Raw genomic sequence first — 17,045 nt, 5'->3', positions numbered from 1 at the left:
ACTGAATGCATTTTCTGATTCTAATGTTTTTATTTAACACAATTTAATTTTACTGTCTGCATCGTGTAGCAAAGTGACACTCAATTTTCTAGGAATAATCCAACTCATTGTTTTTGCTTTCTTGGGAATGTTCATGTCTATATTATTTTAGAAGTCCTTGATAATGATGCTGTTATCAGCATCTCACCTCTAAGCATGTAGAGTCCTAAAACTGGCAAACCATAAAGAGTGGACCTGAACTCCCTATTCCTACAATTCTTTATCTGTGATAAAATGGACAGTAACACATTGGTGCCTCATTTCTTGCTGGTTTTGAGAAAGGAAGGACTTAAAATAAACAATCATTATTTTATCATATGTTTCAGATTTGTTGATGTGTGGGAACACGGAATTTAAAGCAGAAGCGTAAGTCTTAGGGCTACTTGGGGTGCCTACCCCCTTAAATCCTGTCTGCCAAGTAGCTTATTATTAGTGGCTGAAGCTTGAGCATAGAACTTTGTGTTTCCTATCTGTGGCACAAAACCTGCTGTAAATCCTAGTGTAAAGTGGAGCCTTTCCAGGAAGAGCACAGAAACTCAAGAACTTATGTCTGGACACCTGCCTCCTTAAGCAACAGCTTTATAGAAAAGATGTAGTGGTCAATGAGCTCCATATGGATGGCTCCTCAGCTGAGTGGGATTGCTTACTAGTGCAGCATTTCTTTTGACTAGTCCTTATATCTAGTTAATGGTGAATGAAATCAGCACTTGGATTTTTCTGAAAAGCTTAAGGAAGGGCTGTTCTGTGGCTGAAAATGTCTTCTTCCAGAATCGTGTCCAGCCTTGGAAAAAAGCCAGAAGAGACTTTTTGTGACAAAATCACTTTGTCAGTGATTTTCCTACAGAAGCAACCTGACAAGCTGTTGAGCAGCGTAACATCTGTGTACAGCCCTTACTGCACTGGGAAGCCTGGGGCTGGCCAGCACAAACAGGGATCAAAGCAGGGCCCGACAGGAAAGAGTTGTGCAGGGTGTGAAGTAGACACAATGATTTCATACAGATTTCTTCTTGCTTTTTCAACAAAAAACTTCCTGTGGATTTCTTTAAGGCTGAGACATAGCTCAAGCCATGTTCCTTAAGGCCAGACAAGTGAGAGCACTATATTGATGTCCACTGATGAGGAATTCAAGCAGTCAAAACTGTGAATTTATTGCAGTCATGCAGATCACCCTCTTATACATTTGGGTTCAGAATATTTTCTCATGTACTTATGGTAGAACAGTAATCGGTCATGATTTAACAGTAATGACAGCTGTCACTCAGTCATAAAGCTTCCAAACATTTGAAGGTGGAGCATATTTCATATTACCATCCACATCTATCCACACCTTTGATGTAATGCTGTTGGCTTGCAAGCTCTGGACAAGGCACTTACAGCTACTAACAATCCAAAGGAGTGTCATCTTAGTGGTAAGTAAATCCCTCTAGAAATCTAATGTCTTTAAAATGCTGGGTTTACTGAGAACAATAACATTGTTTCTAGGAAGTAACTGACTTATAAACGGTCCTTTTTTGTTTGAGTGTTTGACAGACAGGATCAAATACCAGATTAATGTATCATATTACTTTCAAAGAAGATTACTTCATTTGAAAGTGATAGGGGAAAGGATGTCTTTATGTGCAGAGACTGCTGCAATTTTACCTTGCTCTTATGACAGAATAAACAGTATTTTGTTGGCTGCAAAACTGCACCTTTCAACATTGACAACATAAATATTTCATATTCCACTTTTCCTTTTATGGCATACTAATTCAGAAGGTTGAAACCAGGTATTATTGTTTAAACTTTACATGCTTGTTTTCCAATTCATTCTTTCAAAAAAATCTTTAACATCTAATTTCTAGAGCAGCTGTTAGACATCCAACAACCATTTCAAGATCTCCCCTCAACATCTCAGGCCTTCTGAGCCCTTCTTCATTATCACTGTGACCACATTCCTATTCTTAGCAAAGATTCTCCTTTGCAGAGCAGCAGCCTCCTCTGCTGTGGCAGCAGGCCACTTACTAATTTACCACTCCACCCACTAAATGCCACTGTGAATTATAAACTACCAAAGTAAACCATGTATTTTTAACAGCCTCAATTTTACCATCGTGCCTGTTTATAAAAGTTGAAGACATTTTGAAGTGCAAAAATGCTAAGCTGGCGTTTCAGGTTATTCTCAGGACATGGGCTGTTCTTCCACACTAAGGTTTCCTCCTGCACTCTCCACTTGAGAAATTCAGTACATTAACAAACACAAACTATTTTGTACCAACATTTATTTCTTTTTCTAGAAGAAAAAATCCTAAGACATCTTTAGTAAGATCCCAAACTAGGAGCTTTCAGGTCTTTATGCGAGTCCTTTGCCAGAGTGCAGCGAACTTTCCTTATTCTGTCCTAGTTTTTGTTTCTAATTTGTTTCTGAATTTCTTACTATGCAGTAGAATATTAGGTTCTGTGCATTCAGAACTGCATACAACATGGTAATGACACCAGTTTTGCACGGCACTGTTTAGTTTTGAGTGATGGTTTTGTGTTTTTTAAATTGCATTGTGTTGTTAAAGAGTTGATGTTTGAATTTAAGTAGAATTTGCTGTAGCAAATTTCACCCATAGTCTCGTAGTTAGTGTACTTTATGTACACTTGAGACAGTCTGTGATTCAGAAGCCAACCCTTTTCTCACTTTGTAGAGACAAACTCCATGGGTTGCTATATTTAATAACCAATACAATTGTTTTATGTAAAACATAAAATCCACCTCATGTCTTCAGTACCCTATCAAAGCTGTGAAGTATGCTGTCATAAGTAATTCTAGTATATTTTTTTAAGTTACAAGGCTGTGTAATTATCTAAAATTGGCAAGTACCAGAAGCATGTCACATAATGTTTTAGTAGCCTGTTTCTTTCTTACCTTTCTGCTTGTTGTTGCCCACAATGAAGACCACTTTAATTTTGCAAACCAGCAAAATGACAGACAAATGGTGTTATAATAAAATTCCAGAACCATCCAGACTATGATAAAGGGCCACACCTTTGCCTCAAGTATTCTTGAAAATCATTGAACTACTTGGAAAACTTGCTTGGAGGCCTGGTTGAGAATTGCTGTAGTCAGGACTGCAAGGTTGTCTAGGATTGATAAACTTTCTTTTCTTCAGTAGCTTCTGGCCTCTCATCTTTTTCTAAAAACTACAGACCTTGAATATGGTTTGGAAAGCAGGGATGGTGGCTCTGGATGGATCTTCGTCAGGATGACAAGATCCTGGAATTGATGGAAGAGAGCATCTCCACAGGTGGCAGCCTGCTGTTGGCAGGAACAATCAAAAGAGAGGGGAGTGCTTTAAATAATGTAACATTAGATGCTTGCATTTCTCTGGAATTCAGCGTAATCTGAACAATCTGGTTTGGAATTTTAACTCTCAATGTATTTTTGAAAATCCAGTTTCTTTCCATTTCAAATAGATTTCCTACTTTTATTGTCTTGTTTTACTGAGGTTTGGGTTTGGGAGAAAGTTCCCATTGATATTTCTGAAGAGATGCAATACTACAGTGTCTAATATAGAGAAAAATGGAACTCAAGTTCTATAAATGGAGAGTTCAGATACTGTTCTGATGTTCACTGATGACATTCCAACCCTTAGTAAATCAATGCAGTTATACTCATGTACTGACATATTTTATGAAGCATGTGTGATGCAGAAATAGACATTTAAATACTTCTTTGCATGCTTATATTTCATGGGAGGTTTCCCCAGACTGAAGCATTCAGCAGTGTGCACATATAATAATGGAAGGGAAATGCATTTGTCTTCTAATGACATGTTTCTAGTAGACCCATCACCCCAAGATCTGCAATAAAAACAAGCTCCCCAGAATGAAATAAATCCCAGTAACAGAAACAAAAACTCCATGCTGTTGTTTTGCAGAAGACATCCTTTGAATCCTGCTAGGTACTGCTTGTTGATGGCATTCTTGGCACAGCTCCACTGCTGAACTTAGCATTGCTTAGCATGCTTAAGCAATACTAACATCTGCTGGGGGTACAGGGAACAGTGGTATCAACTGCAGTTCATGTTTTTTATAAAATACTGTTTGCTGGGATTCAACTCTTCTGGCTTCAGTTACCAAGCGAACATCTGGAAACAGGACGACTTCATGATTTTTATACAATAAGTCTTGTTTCTTTCTAGCGGCCTAATCGCTTCTCAGTTCTTGGCATCATATCCAGTTTTGAATTGTGAGTATCAAGAATTTCCGTTCCTTCCTGTCTTTTTAGTATATTTAATGAACTAAGGAACTTTGCTTCATGCAATCCTGCCCCCTTTGTAGCAGTTTTCACTGTTGTATAACAGAAAAACTGTCTCTTTCTGTGAAGGCGTCTTTTACGCAGGTACTTTATTTGAACAATCAAGCAAAGTATAAAAACTTCAAATGCCCAAGCACCCAGCTTTCACAAGCCCTCTCAGCATCCTTTCTCATTGTGCCTTTTGGTACACTCCAGATACTTGATCTAAAGGATGCACACCTTGATGATTTAGTTGTCCTTTCTTCGAGCAATATTGAAACTCTTGAAGTGACTCCCCTCCTTCAAAATTTTTTCCAGGCAGGAACAAATTTGTTTTTTAATAATTTTCTAAAATCTGTTTTGGAAGTCAGACCAGAGTTCCATTAGAAGTACCTTTGCACATATTAGAGTCTAATGCCTGATTTTTTCTATCCACTGCAGCTGCAGCAGACCAAGTGAAGATGTAATTTAGCCCCAGACTTGTTGCTCGGTTCCATTTTGTCTTTGCTTTACATTTTGCTGTTTACATTAACTGTAGAAGTTTCAGAAACTCCAGATGATGTACTTCCCAGGGATTATACAACTCTACAGTGAAGGCTGTTTTGAATAGCAATTTCATTTTTCTCACAAATGGCACATTTCAGTGACAGCTGTGATTTGGCCCATCAAGTACTGGAAAAAAGACAATCATGCCAAACATCCTCAGTGTGAACTCAGTAATTATTCTCTGGTGCTATTTTTTTTTTCTTTTTGCCTCTAGCACAAGTAGCCCAAATCTTAGAGGAAGACTGCAACAGAAACTGCTCTCCCCAGGACATTCTCTACAAATCTCCTTATGAATTCAGGACCATCTGAATTTGCTGTTTGTTTGGGTTTTTTATCTTTTGGATAGAATTTATGTTTTAAAATCTTAGTTATTGGTCTCATGTTGCCATTTACTTACATAGGGGAAAAGTGTGTTTTAGTGTAACTCTGACCTCCAGCATAAATATTGATTTATAGTAGCAAACCTCTTACTTCAATTTGAATGTCGGACTTTGCTTCCCAGGTATGAAGAGATGCATCTAAGAACTGTACACGTGGATGAAGTATTTAAAAGTGTGTCGGAGGTTGCCAGATTTTACTCCAGATTTTAGTGATTTAACATCTACTTCAGTCTGGGATGATATAAATTGAGTGCTTCCAACAGGAGATCATAATGAAGACTCATTCTCACTTGCAAAGCTGTGCAAAAGAACATATGGACAGAAATCCTTCCAAGGCGAATGCCCAAGCAGTTTGTTTTGGATGGATGGATGGATGGATGGATGGATGGATGGATGGATGGATGGATGGATGGATGGATGTGGGATAGATGGTTTTGGGTACAATGTCTGACTGTGCTGTCAAGTTGCTCCAAGAATGAGATTATTTCCTACATGATAGATGAGGCCTCTGGTGGGGTACGTGAGATGTGATCAGACTTCCTGAATTATCTTGCCATTGTATGTATTTGATTAGCCATTCAGAAGCTTGAGTTCTTGAATCTAAAAATCTGGAATTAATTATCCTTGCTTAATGTTTATCACACTGGAACGGATTAATCATCCTTTGAACTAGATTGTTTCCATACCAATACATTACTCAAGATTAACTTGGACCTACCAAAATTTTATTAACTAAAATATGTAGGCCATTAATAAAGGCTCTCTGGGTCAGTACCAGTCTCAGACATTTCCTTCGAAGCAGTAAACTGCTCGCAGTAAATGCTCTGTTTATTCTGCTTCTGCAGTGGCTTTTGATGGTGTTTGGTGTGCTCCTGGAAGGTGCTCCTGGCCACTGCTAGCAGAGAGCATCTTTCCAGCACGCTCAGAGACGAAGGCACACATGGTAGTGGTTCTCAGTCCCACATTTGTATGAGAAATGCACAGACTTGTGATGCATTTTGGGTATGCATGCAAACATCAAAAGCAAGGGGTTTGTGAGCAAAGTGGGAGTGTGCTTGTGGTTGCAGCTATTGTGCCCTCATTTCAGAACACGCTCCTTTTGTCTGGCATACCTGCTATTCCTAGCTAAATGAAACAACACTCTCACATCGAAATATCGATTGCTTAGTTTCATTCTTCTGCTTCCCTACCCTTCCATCTTTAAACCAGAAATGTTTTCACACAGTTTTGGGGGGAAAAAACCTGCACAGATTTGTGAACTTTGGTATCTCTACTTGGAGATTGTACGCACTTCTATGTACCCTTAGATATATGGCTGCTCTTAGTGGAGAAGAAATGAAGGCAAGAGGTAAGTTCTGATCCACACAATGTGTTATATTAAATGAAGCAACTGCTATGCTCAGTATGTAGTTAATTTTATTGATAATCTAATAGTATCTGTTAAAGTCAATGACCAGGGTTTTATTCAAACGTCATAGAAGTTTTGCCAGTGACATCTATGTGGCTGGGACTTTGTCATGTACATTTCTACTCACTGTACATAAAAGAAAAATCTGTAGCTGTTTTCTGAAGCTGAGTTTTGTGTTTTATTCAGAACTATAGAGCATTGTGGACTGATTCAACCTGGCTATAAATGAGAGCAGCACCGTTTTAGTGAGTGATCCTGTTCCAGATCCTTGGCTTGCCCACTTGACAATACCTGTATTAAGTGCTCAGCGAGCACATAACACAAAAATAACTCCCACACGCGAAGCCACTTAAATTTGTCAAACGTGAGAATTTATTTTACCCATCATAATTCAGCATTTGGATGTAGTGATTTCAAGTGACAGGCTGCCCCACAAATCATGTTTCTTAAATACACTCCTAATGATGTGAAATTCCTCGGGTAAGACACCCGGTAACCATCTGACGGTGCCGAGGCGTTTGATGGTAATTTGAGAGCTCTTAGAGTTCCACTGTGTAAAACGTGGTATCATCATCTTCATATTTAATGTGCATATGTGCTGGCAAGTACAGAATTTATATTTGGACTGCACACCTGTCTGTGGGTGACCGTCGACTGGGGCCACGTTTTTGCAGTTAGAAACAACAGACAGCGTTCATATGAACGCCTCTCAGAAGAACATATTGCTGACAGCTGTTTTATTTGCTAGGTACTAAAACATTAAAGGAAGCTATATTTAGATTCCTTTAAATAAATAATCAGAGGGTTGTAGTTCTTAACCTCAAACTCTGTGAAACAGATTGATAAATTGGAGTTGACTGCCTGGAGCGTCTGCTGAAGAAAAAGGACGTTGAATAGACTTTCAGTTACATTGACCTCATTAGATGAAACACTTCTCCTTAATGAGTATATTGGTGTTATAAAAGAACGAAGGTAATGATTTAAATTGGTGAGGTTGGATGAAAATTCTACTCATGCTTTTTCTGTAAAGCACCCAGGAAATCCCAGACTCATGGCTGATACCCTGGAAGAAATTACTTTTCTGTTGTTCTACTTCGCTCTTTCTAAATACTCACTGCAAACCAGACTTCACTGCTGTTTGGAGGCATGAATACTCAGTTCTTGGTGAACTCTCAATCTTGAGAAACTGTCCTGCCCCACCTAAGTTGTCCACTGACACAGCGAGCCCTGGTAAGCAAGAAAAGCCAACTTTCTCCTTCCTGCCTTGAGGAACAAGTTCCTAAAGGTGTAGGCTCTCCATTTATTAGTATTCAAAGGAAGTGCTTACATACAGGTTGTATTTTTAAGAGCTTTTACACATTTCCTGCTACAAAACTTGCAGGTATTTTCAGCAGCACCCAATTGCTGAAGATACGTGTGAGCAATGAAGAATATATTCTTACACCAAATCTGCTGGAAATTAAATATAGTCCTGACCAATTCCTTATTATTTACTCATTTCTCCCAGACCTCAGAGTGTGAGCAGCATGGCAGCAGGACCTCAGCCAGGGAGGGCTTCTGCACTCAGAGCGGGCGGCTGCCTCACCTCTGGTTCTGGAATGCCACTTTGGCTTCTTCACGGGGCCCCAGCTCCCCTCTGCAGGCAGCTTTTGGAGACGTGCTTGCTTGGAAATAGAGCCAGAGCAACAGTGGGATTTTGCTGCTATGCCCAACAATCAGTGTAGAGGCACAGCACTGGTCCTTTGACATCCTGCTGGGGACAGCTACGTATAAAATGAAACTTGCATCTTTTTTAATGTTCACAATTCTTGCTGATTATTTTGTTTCTAGCACTCCATAGTACAGTGCCGATTCCTATGTCCACAGGTGGTAACGATGATTCTAGGTAAGGCTAAACATTCCTGTCACTATATACAATCACCATACTCACTGCTTTTATTCATGGATGCATTCTTGCAGGAATAACTGATAAGTGTATATGATTGAACCACAGATACTTAATCCAGGGATGGAAACCAATTTCTGCCTAGTGTTAGCTTTGAACTTCTGTCAGTCTATAAAACATAACGAAGCACTTGTGATCTCATTCTGGTAGGGAAAATATCCAGATCAAAAGAAACTCTTTTATGTTTTCTTCATTCTATTATTCACAGTTTTAATTCTATAGGTTATTGTCCACTGCATAGAATCATAGAATCATAAGGAGTTGGAAGGGACGTTGAGAGATCATTGGGCCCAACTCCCCTGCCAAAGCAGCTCCCCAGCTCATATTGCACAGGTAGGCATCCAGATGGGTCTTGAATATCTCCAGAGATGGAGACTCCACAACCTCCCTGGGCATGAGGATGCTTAATTCAGTCAGTGAGCTGTGTTGATTTCAGCATAATCATTAGAGAATTTACTTGAAATATGCCAGATGGATTATGTTTACAGCTAAATTAGCACCCTTGATCTATTTTTAAGTGAAGACACCTATAAACATATATACATTTGCAAGAGGGACTTAAAACTAGAGTGTGATAAATGTAAAATGAATGACAGTAAAGTGTACTGCTGTACCATGCTTTAAGCCAAGCATCACTTGCTCCTTTACTAAAGGTGCTCTCTCCTGCCTACCAGTTACGTTCAGTAATAAAAGTATCACATTATCATATCACATTTACCGGTATAATAAAGATTTTGGTCAACGTATAAATGCTTCTCTCTCAGGGTGCAGATGGCACTGGCACAGCCTGGGTTCCCAACCATAGTGGCAGCAGGGTACAGAACCTATGCGGATCCCCCAGCAGCCCTCTGACCAGTGATGGTGCTGGCACTGACCAAGATGGTGCGTGGTGGTGAAGCAGGTCAGGGTGAGGGGCAGCCTCTAGGGAGCAGGGCTGTGTCCCAGAAGCCAGTGTGGGGAGAGGGAAGGTGAAGGCAAAGCCCATGTGGATGCTATGCAGCACTGGACACTGAGGAGAAACCAGTGCTCCCAATGTGCCCAGCACCGGAGTGGGGACAGACCTGTGCCGTTCCAGTATAGCCACAGTTACACTCAGGTGGGACCATTCCCATTTTCAAGCCCATGGTTAAACTTTTATCAAAGATAAAATGTGAGAGAAGTAAAAATAAACTTCACACCCAGAGGTAGTTTCTACTGTAGATATTCTTTTGATACGGGACAAAGGGACCATGCTATGAATTTTGGGACAACCTTTTTCTTGTTTTTATCTTTTGTTTTGCATTTTGTGTTGCCCTAAACCCACTAATACATCTTTCCTTTTTATTACCTCACAAATATTGCTCTCAAGAACATTAAGAGGGAAAGAAAATGATTTATTGTGCTATAAGGCAAAGACCTGCACTGCCTGGAAAAGCAAAAACTCTGGACAATGTCAGACCAAACACTCTCCTATTTCTTTCTGAACACAAACAGTACAAAGGAAACAGGGTCTGCACAAAGACATGATGTATAAACAGCAATGGTAGGACCAGCACAAGCGTAAGCAGGAAAACCAACCTGAAGTCTGGAGGTAGAGAGATGTCCTGCCCCCAAACCTGGAAGACGCAGCGGTGGGGCTGGCCTTGAGCAGGAGGTACAGGACGTTGCAGGAGCCGCCACCATAGCAGGCACCCACCAACCCAGGGCTGCCCAGGGGAGACAGACACAAGTGAGCAGGGACAGATGCGAAACATCTCCCGAGCGGTGAGGGGCAAAAGTATTGGAACAAATCATGTAGGAATGGAAAAATCCTGACTCCATACTCACCCAGACCAGGGCAGGCAGAAAGGGGCATAGTTGTCTACCTCTGATGCCTCACCCAGAGGACGGCATCTTCCCACCCAAAATGTCCTCACCACCCACAGGAGTATTTCTGCCAGCACAGTAAGGATTTTCCAAAATTATCAGGCCAGCAGACTAGAATAATTACTCCTTGATTTTACACTGTGTGGCAAAATACCGACACTTTGTCCTTTCAGGGGAATAGTAACCCCCTTCTGCAGTGGCTGACAGTTTCAGCCCTTCGGACTATTTGTGACAACTTATCCTCAAGAATTTATTACTGCTGCTGCAATCTCAGTATGATTAATAACACAAAACACACTGCTTTTTACTAAAAGGCACTCTGTCGCATCCCAGGCTAACAGCTGGAAACAGCCTCCAGAGTTTTTCTCCCAAGAGGAATGCAGAAGGTCACCAGAAAACCAAGTTACCGTTCCATGTTCCATGTGTTCTCCGTTCTGTCAGATTAGGTTTCAGTAAATCAGGATTATCAGTTGCAACTTTTCTCTGCTGCCAGAGACCAGATTAAAAACTCAAGGGACGTGTTTCTCAGCTATGAATTGCCACGAAGGATGATCCCAGCTGGGGGAAGGTGCAGAGCTAGAAAGTTCCTTGTGCTCCATCTCTAGTAGAAAATGGTTTGTGTGGAAAACTGTGAATGGGAGAGCATAAGGCACAAATTATACCATAAGCACTAAACAGATCTTGAACTGTAAACATCTTCTTGGGTTAGACTTGTTCAGCAACATTCTGCTGTCTCTGGCATAAGCCGATGGCCCCAGTATATGCTATTTTACTAAGAAAGTTTATTTCTTTTGCAAGTTTTATGTAAGAAAAGTGACTGGCTTGCTGTGAGAGCCTTCTCAGCAGTGGCACTACCTCCACATCCCTCCATGTAGGAAGAATGGCCAGCCCAGTTTCTGTCCTGAGAAGCTTCAGGCAAACGGGTGGTTGTGTGACAGCAGAAGGTGCCTCAATGCCAGCTCTGCTGGGAACAGTCAGCAGGAACACGTCTTAAGATAGAGCTGCATCTGGGACCCAAAGATGAGTGTCTGTGGCCATGGATTATATCCTTCTGTGCAGGGGAACCTTTTTCAAATGTTTTAAGCTGTTGCCAATTAACTGCAAATATTATCCCTAGCATATGTGGAGCTCTAAGCTGGACTCAGTCGAGCAAAGGCACTCTGATAGCGTTTCTGGGGTACATTTGATTAACCAAGCGTATGCTGTAGTAAGCAGGATCATGACTTACACTGTGCATCATATCCAAATATACTCGATCTTCAGCAAAATAATCATTAATATTTACTAATCAAATGGAAACATGTTCTGTGGAATCTGTATTATTACTGTGTCTCTAATAAACAGCACAAACCAGCATCTGTTGATGCTCTTACTGACTTGATTTCATTCTATGCTGAGAGCACTTTTTTCTTTATTAACTGTTATTTATTGTGAATAAATACCACATGCATAGCACAATATCTCTATATAATCTTCTGAAAATAAAAGATGCCTGTCTCCTTGACAAAAAGCTTTACAGCAGAAGGAATCCCTGAAGTTTTGTAGCCTGTAAAGAAAATCTGGGGAAAAAAATAAGCTAAAATCTTCAGATACTTAAAAATGTGTTCCTCCAGACAGACATTAATAACTGTAGATGTGCTGAGTCCTCTAGTATGGAGTACAAAGTTATTTTGTTATTATCTAGACAGATTGTTAGTAACTAAAAAGAAATGTGAGACTATGAGAAAGCAAATGAAAATTTCACATACTATATACTATCCAGTAATAATTACTGACAGCAGAGCAATGTATAAAATTATGATGAACATCTTTCCAAGACAAGACTGTGATCTCTTCTTCCCTTTGGTTAAAATGTTCATACTGCTTCTCTCTTCTGTATTGGCTCTTTTAATTAACTTGTGCTAAGAGACTGAGTCCCAACCAGCAGAACTGGCAGGGAAATACATCTTTGGAGAAGATGCTTTTAAGTCCTTGATGGTAAAAGGTGAAGAAGAGGGTCCACCCTCGACCAGGTCCTGACATAGAGCTGTTTCCCCAGGGCCCCGGCAGCAGGAGCCACCACCCTGGTACCAGCCACTGCAAAAGCATCCTCAGGAGAACTGGAAATGTAAAGGCAGACTCTGACATCACTTTTCACAGTCTGACAGGAGTTCATCCCCTTGCGTGCACATCTGGTATGAATTTATGTGCTCTAAAATGTGGAAAAGTAAAAGCTGAACATATGGACTTAACGCATTTCACCTAAAGAGGTGAAAAGTGGGTGTTTAGATATTGTCAGGTCTGTAGCTGGCAGTCATATACACACTGCGTCCATCTCCCTGCACTGGAGGCACGTGGTGTGGGAAGGCATCCACTGAGAGCAGCCAGCAGAGCCCAGCTAATGCCTGTTTGTGCTCAGCACCATCAGACCCCGAGGTCAGTCACCACGGGGAGGACTCGCCCAGCAACATGACGTGCCACAGACAAGCCAGTAACACCCTGGCATGAAATACTGTCATGCTCTTTCAACGCACGGGTGCAAAAATATCCAGGACAAAAGCTCAAGCAGAACTTTTATACAGTGTTGTTTCAGGTTTTACTGAACACTGTGTGGTGGCCTGTCCACTGAGGGATGTCCTCAGTAAATTGTTTTTGAGTATTGATGCCATCTTTAGCGAGACAATCGTCCTGTTTTGGCCTCAGACTCAGTTTAGCTAAGCAAGCCCAGGACTGGAGGGCATGCAGCAGGACCTTTTTCTTGCCATCATTCGGTGCAGCTCAGTGTACTTTGTTCAGGAGAAGCATTTTTGATTTCTGCAGGTCTCAGAAAACCAGCAGTACTGCAATATATATTAGAAGATACTGGGATGATGCCCAACATCAGATGTAATCCTGAAGGTACTTTGAAATGTGCTATTTACAGTGATCCATGGTCATCACTGATATAGGGCATACTCAAGCCATCGAATGAAACAGTTCCACCTTATATCAACGTATTTCTCCATCTCTCTGAGTACCTGGCTTATTAGTAGCTGTTGATTCTACTTTAAAAGGTGCTTACAGGCAGATGGTTTAACCTCATAAATCACTTCAACATAAAGATGGATGTGCTTCACACAGAAGTGGAGTTTGTGCCTTTTCTTGCTTATTCATATTAACAGGAATGTGCATGCAAATTTTCCTTCTCCGGGCAGAACAGTAAATTGCTCTGGGACACTTGAACCCCTGCCAGCTTGATTTAGAAGTTCAAAGCTTAAATGAATTTCCCCAAAAAAGCCGGGGCAGGGAAAGTTGACTGCTTGGGTGAAGGTCTGAACCCCATGTGAGCAGTTTTTGAAGGAGCAATGGTTTTGATGAGGTACAACTGTCTTCTTCCCATCCCCAGCATGAGGGCAGCTCAATAAGCAGGAAAACCATCAATAACGCAGATTTGAATGAGAAATAAAATATAGATGGATGATTAAATACATGATTACCCTCTATGTGAGAAACACCCTCAGCAGTAGCCCTGGGTAAAGCTCCAGCTGAGCTGCATCATCTCACTCCCAATCACCTGGTTTCCCATATAGCCCCTGGGCCTGGGGCAGATCCCTCCCTATGGTGGGAGGGTGCTAAGATGTTCTGCAGAGCTGCTGCTCTTCAAGTGGGTGAATGCTGGCCCTAGGCAGCTATTTTGGGTGTCTCTATAAGAAGTGATGTGTAAGTAAGGCTGTTATTACATGCTTTGGTCAGAGCATTGTGCATAGTAGGGTTAGTGTGTCTGAACACAGCTGATTCTTGCTAGAGTTATGTTTGGGTTGTTTTTAGCTTTCCTTTTGGGGAGAAATGGAGGTGCTTCTGCTTGTAGTTTCTGATGATTGTTTGAATGGAGTTGCTTATGCAGCCCTTGCACACGGGTGGGGGTTTTGAACCCATGTTTGGTTCCTCTCTACTATATTCTTTCTCTGTTGCGATGCTTGTATGTGAAAGTCGAGAAACCTGTTTGTGGTCAGCTGGGCAGTTAAATGGGTTATTGTGGTCTCTCAGCATCCTCCTGCTGTAGATGGCTGTAGCTGCCGTCACGTGTCAATATCCCAAAATGTCTGTATGTAGGTTTGTAACTGCAGATGTGTGCTGGGGCTGTCTGCTGCCTGTCCTCCCTTACAGCCTGTGTAGGGGGAGAAAGCTGGAGTTGTTATGTTGCTGTGAAGCTTTGAAAAGTACCTGGAAGAGTGCTCTGCTTGCACTGTGTCATGCATAGCGTAGTTCCCTCTGTCACTGGTGGGTGTTGGTGGAAGGAAATCCAAAGATGAACTTTGGTTTCTGTAGCTGCTGGAAAGCAAAAAAAAAAAAAAAAAAAAAATTAACAAAAGCTTGATAAGTAAAATGTGCTGTGCACAGTATTGTTTCCAAATTCTTCCCCCTAACCATGTTGATACATAACAAATGACTGATGAAAGGGACTCTTTCCTGTCTGTTCTGGTAGTGGGCAGTTTCAGACCCTGAGTCTTCACTGCTGACATCAGTCATGTTGCACCACATGGACTCGAAGCTCTGCTTTATAGCTACATCTCCACAATCCGCCTTGGAACTCATCTTGGAGGGGGCAAATCCAGATGTGTCTGGGTCTCCAACGCAGACCCTGTGCTCAGAGGGGAGGCACAGGGTCAGAGCCATTCCCCCACATCTTCCTGTATCAGAGTGATTTAGCTCTGTGCACACAGGCAAAGCATTTGGACTTCTGCCTACTGAAATAAGCCGTCATTTTTCATATCCAAAGTGCCTTTGCCTCAACCTGCACCATAATGAGGATTAGCTTAAATAATTTAAAGCTTTCTCCAGATACGTCTCACTATCTCAGTGACATTGTTGGGAGCTGAGAGCATTCTGATACTTTGAGGATGTTCTTTACCAAGTTAAAATTACCAAATATATTTGAGTGAAGATAGTACTAGGGAGATTTTTTTTTCCTTTAAAAGCAAGATGTTCTTAATTTGTTTCTGAAAGATGATAGACATGTGGGGCCAAATTGGCTGCTGAGACAGACAGGAGTAACTGTTTTATTTAATGCAATTTTATTCACTAATAAGATCACAAGTTTTGTCCTGTAAATTGATTAGAAATACTAATAAGCATTTACAGCTTTCAATAGAGAACTCTAAGGGTCTCATCTACATTTTAGACCAGAAACTTCTCTGAGGGCAGCTGGTGAGAGTACAGCATGTTGCAGAGTATGCCTGTCTCATCTTGCTCCGTGTCTGCTGCAGAGGGGCAGACAGACCAACACCATGGCCTTGTGAGGCACGTGTTTAGCTTTCTTCTTTCGTACCGTTGCAATGGAATAGACAACTGCAGTGGTGGGGTAATCAGACTTGTCCTGCTGAGTCTGTACCTGGAATCCTGGCTGGTAGATGCGCTAAGCTAAGCTTGGGGTACACTAGGTTAAGCTTGGGACTACTCAGTAAGTAGCATTAACTTTCACCCCTGCTCACCACTAGCCGCTTTCCATTCTCTGAGCTGGTATTAAAGATTTCTCCCATGGCCTTCAAAGGGCAGGGGAAACAGTCAATGAAGAACTGCAAAATAACTAATCGGCTGACTCCGAAGTAGTACTATTCGCGTACACACGGTAGGGATTAAAACGAGGGTGAATTTACCTCTTTCTTCTTTAAATTCACCACTCAGCAAGAAACTGTATTATAGAAAAGCATTCCCACTGTTTTGGCATGGCTGCTGTATCTCTTGCTTCTTCTGGGAGTATCATTTTAGTAACATAGGAAAGGTGGAGTGTGATCTTTGGAGAAAGAGAAGCTCTAAGGGAAGGGGAGCGATCTTAAATGTTGTGTTTTGATGAAAAGAGTCTTTGTCCTGCATGACAATTTGAATCATAAAAAGTTTATTTAAAGATGATCTGTCTGGGTAAGTAATGCATGCCCTCTGGTTGCTTCCCACGGAGGCATCCAAGCACGCTATTTAATTCTCCCTCGCAGCACAGGCCATTGTGTAGGACTGACCCAGCATTACCTGTCCCAGGCAGAGGAAAAAATGAGCTAAACAGTGGGTTTTCAGCCCTGTTCTGTGCCACCTGTCATGTCTAGCAGTGGTGGTGTCTGGGTGAGGGTGCAGCTGTGATGTGGAACCTTAGTGCAGAGAGAGACATGCAAGAGAGAAAGGTTTCATTACATGCAATTCAACAGTGGCCCTCCATCCCTGTTTATCTGGGGGTATGGTTGCATTTTTTTGCATCCAACCAGTTTAAAATTTCTTCGGGAGACAAATATCCTCATGTCCCCTGTGCCATTGGTGGGAGCAGAAGGGCTGAAACCAGTATTCCATGGCAAACTGGAGCTGCCTGGTGTGTCACTTAGTGCTCGCTACAGGTGTTTGACTTACCTCTGGAACCAGAGGAAAAACAGGAGTCACGGCGAACAGTTAACTTGCATGGAGCTCCTCTCTCATCCAAACCAATCTCCTTTAAACATTGCAGACTTTTGGAACAGCTGTGTGATACAGGAGTGTTTTTTTATAAAAGAAATTGCTGAAAGTTATCTCAGCTTTAATACTTTCCACTGGCCTTGTCTGCCGATGCTGACACCTATGTAAAGGTAGAAGATGACAAGTATCTACAACTTCCACCTGGGTCAGGTTTGCCATGTCTGT

The sequence above is a fragment of the Gallinula chloropus genome (assembly GCF_964237585.1).
Source record: "Gallinula chloropus genome assembly, chromosome: 6".
Lineage (NCBI taxonomy): Eukaryota > Metazoa > Chordata > Aves > Gruiformes > Rallidae > Gallinula > Gallinula chloropus.
This window is presented reverse-complemented; position numbering follows the sequence as displayed.